Source organism: Eulemur rufifrons, chromosome 14 (assembly GCF_041146395.1).
Source record: "Eulemur rufifrons isolate Redbay chromosome 14, OSU_ERuf_1, whole genome shotgun sequence".
Classification (NCBI taxonomy): Eukaryota; Metazoa; Chordata; class Mammalia; order Primates; family Lemuridae; genus Eulemur; species Eulemur rufifrons.
In genome coordinates this window covers 34689357-34695632 of record NC_090996.1, presented here as the reverse complement: position 1 = coordinate 34695632, position 6276 = coordinate 34689357, and positions in this window count along the sequence as shown.

Here is a 6276-nt window from a genome sequence, read left to right as displayed (position 1 = left end):
GGATATTTATACTTTTATACTTTTTTAGGTATCCGTATTTTATCAGCTTACAGTTTAATGCCTAAGTTTCCCCTGAAAATAGCAAATAAAATTGTGTATTTAAGAATGAGCATCGCGACTGTTGGTGTCTCAGAACGCTTGGGAGGGGAAACGCCGCCCAGGCTGCCGGCCGGGGCTCGGCCTCCCCGGGCAGAGACTGGGCTGGAGCCGCCGTCCGCGCTTCTGTCCCTGCGGGGGAGGCTGGGGCCAGGGCTGGGGGATGAGAGCTGGACACCTTGCCACCTCGTGCTGACATCATGCTCCCTTTCCAGGGGACAGGAGCCCATACACAAGTGACTCTCTCTTTAGGAGACGAGGTCTCGTGATGTTGCCAAGGCTGGACTCCAACTCCTGGCCTCAAGAGATCCTCTCTTGTCTTAGCCTCAAGTAGCTGAGACGCAAGTGACGTTTTCTGAAAGTGCTGCTACCTCACGGAGTTCATGTCCACTGCTCGTGTCCCTCCTCCCGGGCAGAGGCACAGGGTGCTGAGCTCAGCGGCTGGGTCCCTGCTTTTGGAGAGAAGTTCCTGCTCCCGGTGTCCCCTGGGGGCTCTGGCTGCCTGACATCGGCCAAGAATTCCTCCACCCCAGATGCTGGAGTCTCTCCCGGCCTTGTCCTATTTCCGGGCGTGTGGCCGGCCCAGCCAGCTGATGGGCCCGTCCCGACCCCAGGCCCTGCTGAGGACTGTCCTGCCCTCCTGGATGGAGTGGGAGCTGCCTACAGCGGGGCCGAGGGGCGTCCAGGTGCTCAGTGTGCAGCCAAGGGGTCTTCCAGTGCTCTGGAACCTGGACATGCCTTGCGGTCCCTTGGCCAGGCAACCGTGGGCACTTGGAAGAGGCCTGAGCATGGCAGGTGTCCCCAAAGCTGGACCCCGTCTCCCATCCAAGCAAAGGCTGGCTGTCCAGTTTGCGTCCTGGGCCAGGCCGAGCACCCTCGGGGCCCTGGGTCTGCTGGGTGGGGGAGCCCGGGGCAGCGTGCCCTCCATGGGGGCAGGGGCGCTGGGGAGGCAGATCTCGAGGCAGTGTCAGGCCACCAGCCCTGTGGCTCCCGGAAGCCAGAGCGGGGAGGGCAGGGGAGGGAGGCAGGGCTCAGAGCATGCATCTTCCCCATGCAGTTGCCCAGCCACGGGGCTTTCTGCAGAGCCCATACCTGGAACCTTCCAGGGCACTGCAGGGGGCAGGCACCCCTCCTTGGCACCTCTCCCCTCTCCTCCCCTCCCCTTCCCTGAATTTATTGGTGTCCAGGGGTCTCCATCTTCCATCCTCCAGAGCTGGTGGCCATGGCTGGCTGGTGCCTGACCCTGCAGATGGCCGTGCCAACCGCAACCTGCGGGGTGGGGGTGGGGGCTCTGGCTTTGGGGCCTCCCTCCCTCCCTGCCACTGGCCGATCCACCTCAGTGCTGGGTGGGGGGGGCACTTTGCCCTCCGAGCACCCACCCTACACCGATGCCCCCGTGTCTGGGGCTTGGCTCAGGGCAGGGCCTGCCTGTGCTGACCCCTCACCCGGGTCTGAGGCCAGCAGGGCTCCTGGCGGGGCGGTTTTCCTTCCTCAGGCTCCCAGGCCGATCGTGATGGGTGTGCATGTGTGTGGGGGGCGGTGTGTGGGCGCGTGTGACACTCACATGTGGGCTGCTGGTTGCAGCCCCTGAAGGGGTGTCTGGCCCCGGCACCTGCCTCACCTGCAGGCTGCTGCGGCTGGCCGAGGTGGCCTTTCACTGTGACCCCGCCGGACTGAGCCCAGGGTGCTGGCTCCAGCCCTCTCCGCCTGCCTTCTGTGCCCAGCCCCTGCCAGCCTGTCCCTTGAGTTCTGCCTGCAGCTGGAAGGGGCCCTGCTGTGCCGCCCACCTGGCAAATGGCTCTGTTTGGTGGCAGCGTGGAAGTTGCATTTGAGCTGCGCCCCCGCCCAGGGTGGGAGAGGGAACCTGTGAGGAAACCTGGGACATGTCTCTTGCTAACATCCTGCTTCCAACACTAAGCTTAGTATGAACTGGAAATCGCATGAAATAGACCTGTTTTCCCTTTTAAACCCTGGTCGCTGCGGACAGTGTTCTGCAGGCAGCTGTGATGCTTGCTGGGTCTGGGGGAGGGCTGGCGACGTGGGGCGGGGGGCCTGTGTTCTGGGAGCCTGGTCCCTGCCCGGTGTCACCCAGGAGCCAGCCTGGTGTCACCCAGGAGCTAGCCTTCGTCCAGGCCTCACCACAGAGATGCGGGGTGGGCGGTGGGAGGCCTCCCTCCAGAGATGACCTCCCCTGCCTCAGCCGGGAGCTCACCCCTGGGGCTGCCCTCAGGGCACCACGCCCTGCCCCACACCCTCTGCCTGGCTTTGGTGCACCTGCCTCCCCCATGGAAGTGTCCTCAGGGCACAGACACCGTGGCCAAGTGGCGCCCTGCGGGGATTCCTTATGTTTTGTTCGCAACTGTGTCCCCAGGGCCAGAGCCCAGCAGGTGCTTGCTCGGTGGATATTGATTCCTGCCCTGTGGCCGAGGCTGGCTGTGTGTGTGCAAATCACTAATGATACGAGGACACGGAGCCAGAGGGCCACACGGTTCTCACCCCCAAACCAATGGCTGAGAACCCCTTGTGCCGGCCCAGGAAGGGGCATCGTCTGACCTCCGACCTCCCGAGGCTCACAGGGCCCCAGGCACTGCCTTCCCACCTCGGCACCTATTTACAACCAGCCAAGGGAAGAAAGGCCCTAGGACCCAGGCTCCAAGGAGCCAGAGCTGCAGACCTGAGGGGCGCGGCCTGGGGACATGCAGGCTGGGCGGGTACAGCCAGGGAGGGACACCCAGGAGGGACCCCACAGGACAGAGGGGGGGTGCCCGGCACTCGGAGACTGCCTGGGGGGGCAGAGAGCCCCCCTCATCGTCAGGACGGCCCGGGGCTGCCCCCGCTCGAGGGCTGAGCTTGGAGGCACCTGCTCCCCGGCAAAACCAGCGCGGCCACACGGCCGTGTCCTCCTCTGCTTATGGGAACCAGAGAGGGACGGAGGCCTCCACCACGGAGGAGCCAGAAGATTGGCCACCAGGAGGCCTGATCCGCACCCGGCGACTCGGGGCTCGTTTGCCGAGGGAGGGAACGGGCACCCGAACCAGCGAGGGGGCCTCGTGTTCTTTACGCAGAGCTAAGGTCTCGTGTGGCCCTGTCTTAGTCCTGGCACACGGAGGCGACTCCACGGAATCAGGCCGGAGCACACGCGTTGTGGCTTCTAACTCAGCCAGCTGGAGCCGCGCACAGAGCCCGTCCCGCACACACGCCAGTCGTCACCGTCTCGCACTGCCCCGCACAGCCGGCACCCAGCCTCGTTAGCAGGCACCGCACGTGGGGGTCTCGCCCAGGCCTGCCGACCCCTCCGGCCCCCGGCGATGACAAGACAGCACGGTCCCCGGCACCGTGCCACTAGTGTTCCTCACCCCCAGCCGTCCTGGGGGTGCCCGGGGTGCTGGCCGGGCCTCCCTGGGCCGGGCTCTGCACAGGAGCCTCAGACCTGGCCTGAGCCGGTCGGGTCCCTCCGGCCACGACCCCGTCACAGCGTCACCCGGCCTCCGGGTCACGTTCCCGTCAGGACGGCATTTCGTGCGCGTTTTGGGGATCTGCTGCTGGGCGGACGGGAAGCTCGGGCCACAGCCTGACCGCGGAGAAGCCCCGGTCGGCGTCCGGCCTCGGCCGTGGGACTCACACCAGACAGCAGGTCGCACCCGGAGCGCGTGTCCTAGCAAGCGGACGTTCTGACAGAGCTGGTTCAAGGCCTCACGCTTTACACACAGTTAGCACGGGCTGCACGCTCCCAGTCGTGAAGCGCTTAGCAAACCGGGAACGTGTATTTCAGGGACGTCCTAGGGCTCTGCAGAGAACCAGGAAGTGACCTCTGTAACCCAGGCGCCCCGGCGACCCTCCATCCCCCCTCGTGGTGCTTGCTAGTGCTCGGTTGCCGTGACAACCAGACTTCCTGGCCCCAGGTGTCCCCGCTGCTGACCTGCATCTAGGTGTCTCCAGCAGCCTGAAAACAAAACCCACACCATGAGGTTATGAGCTTTGTGAACTACAGTAAGATTTTAAGGCTCACCCCACCACCGGCTGACTGAATGGACCCCCTCGTGGCCAAAGGAATATCCTAAAGCTAAATTGCCTGCCAGGAGGAGGGAGGTCAGACATGCATTATCAGGCCCCCCTCCCTTCTTGGGGACATCCTTTGTAACCCATTAACAGGCCTCAGGGTACACAAGACAAACCTGTAGGTCCTCAACTTTACACAACAAATCTATGTCTGGTGGCTTATGTCTGATAAACAGGTTCGTATGTTGAAACATTCCAAGGCCGGGCGTGGTGGCTCACGCCTGTAATCCTAGCACTCTGGGAGGCCGAGGCGGGTGGATCGCTCGAGGTCAGGAGTTCGAGACCAGCCTGAGCAAGAGTGAGACCCCGTCTCTACTAAAAATAGAAAGAAATTATATGGACAACTAAAATATATATATATATATACAAAAAATTAGCCGGGCATGGTGGCGCATGCCTGTAGTCCCAGCTACTCGGGAGGCTGAGGCAGGAGGATCGCTTAAGCCCAGGAGTTTGAGGTTGCTGTGAGCTAGACTGACGCCACGGCACTCACTCTAGCCCGGGCAACAGAGTGAGACTCTGTCTCAAAAAAAAAAAAAAAAAAAAGAAACATTCCAAGCCTTTAGACAAAGCTTCATGTCATTAACCAATTACAAGCCAAAGGATCTTCAAACCCACCTATTACCTGTAAGCCCCCGCTTCTAGATGGCCCATCTTTTTGGGCCAAACCAATGTAGGCCTCCCACGTATTGATTTATGACTTTACCTGTAAACCCTGTCTCCCTGAAATGTCTAAAACCAACTGTAACCCAGCCACAGCGAGTCCACTTGCTCAAGGCTTCTTGGGCGTGGCTCCATGTCATGGTCCTCAAATTTGGCTCAGAGTAAATCTCTTTGAAATTATTTTACAAAGTTTGGCTTTTTTTCCACTGACAAGATTGGTCACCCAACGTGGGGCTCAAGAAGACTCAGGGCCACCCAAGGAGCAGCCCAAACTCAGCACCAGGTACTGGCATGGCCCTCGTGGGCCCTCTGACTCCGAGCTTCTCCTTGGGCGGAACTGGCAAGTCCTCCTGAGCTCTGGACCTCCCGTTTTTGGTTGATGGTCTTGGTTTACTCTGAGCTGGTTCTTTTCATAGGAATTGTTGTTTGGGATCGTAACTTAGATTTGGAGGTGCCTCCTAAAGGGTCTTCTCCATTGTATTTTTATCCTAAAATTAATCTCAATTGGCTTTTCTGTGCATTTTTGAAAGAGGAAACTGAACTATCTTCTTTGTAGGTAAATGAGAGACTGAGTTCCTCAGCTCCGAAGAGAAGGGGCATCTCACTCCTCCCAGCCTTGGCCCTCGGTGACCGGGGTCCTGAGTGGCAGTTGCCTGGGGTGATTCCCCGAGGCGTGGGTGGGTGGCCCTATAGGGAACCCCCCAACAAATTAATTAAAAGAAGGCTCCTCCAGGAAACGCATACAAGAGCTGATCACTCGGTGTTTTGAGCCTTCTCGGAGGTACTGGACCTCCAAGAGAGAAACCGAGGCACGTAAGAGGGAGGGACCTACTCAGCAGGGAGCCACTGAGGAGCCCCACCCACAATCAGCACACTCTGATCCACGACACCCAACCCTGTATTACAGTTCAGTTGCTCTTTTTAGAGAAAAATGGGAAATCCTTTAAAATTAAGGAAAGACAGGGAGAATGACCTCTGTTGGGCACCCCAGTTGGTGGTGGTACATCTACTTGCAAGTATTTTTGTAAATGAAAAGATTCCAAGACACGCCAGTTTTTCTAGGGCCCCAGCTGGTTATAGCTAATTCTTGTGCAGAAGTTTTTACCAAAGGGCAAATTACATCAAGGAAAATTCAGAGCACAAATGGTTGACCTACCTCTAGAGTTAAAATGTCTCAAGCTTTAGCTCTCTCTCTTCTTTTCTGACTACTCTAAAACCTGCTAACTTTTTCTATTGATGTTAAGGTAACTCATTGTTTACAGTATTTACAATTGAAAGGCTACCTGGAGATGCTGCAGCCAGTTCTAGCTAAAATGCAAACATTAAAACTCATTTTGAACTGAAGAAAAAACAAAACAAAACAAAACGGTAAAGGTTTTTTAAAAAATCAAACTGCCGGCCAGGCGCAGTGGCTCACGCCTGTAATCCTAGCACTCTGGGAGGCCGAGGCGGGAGGAT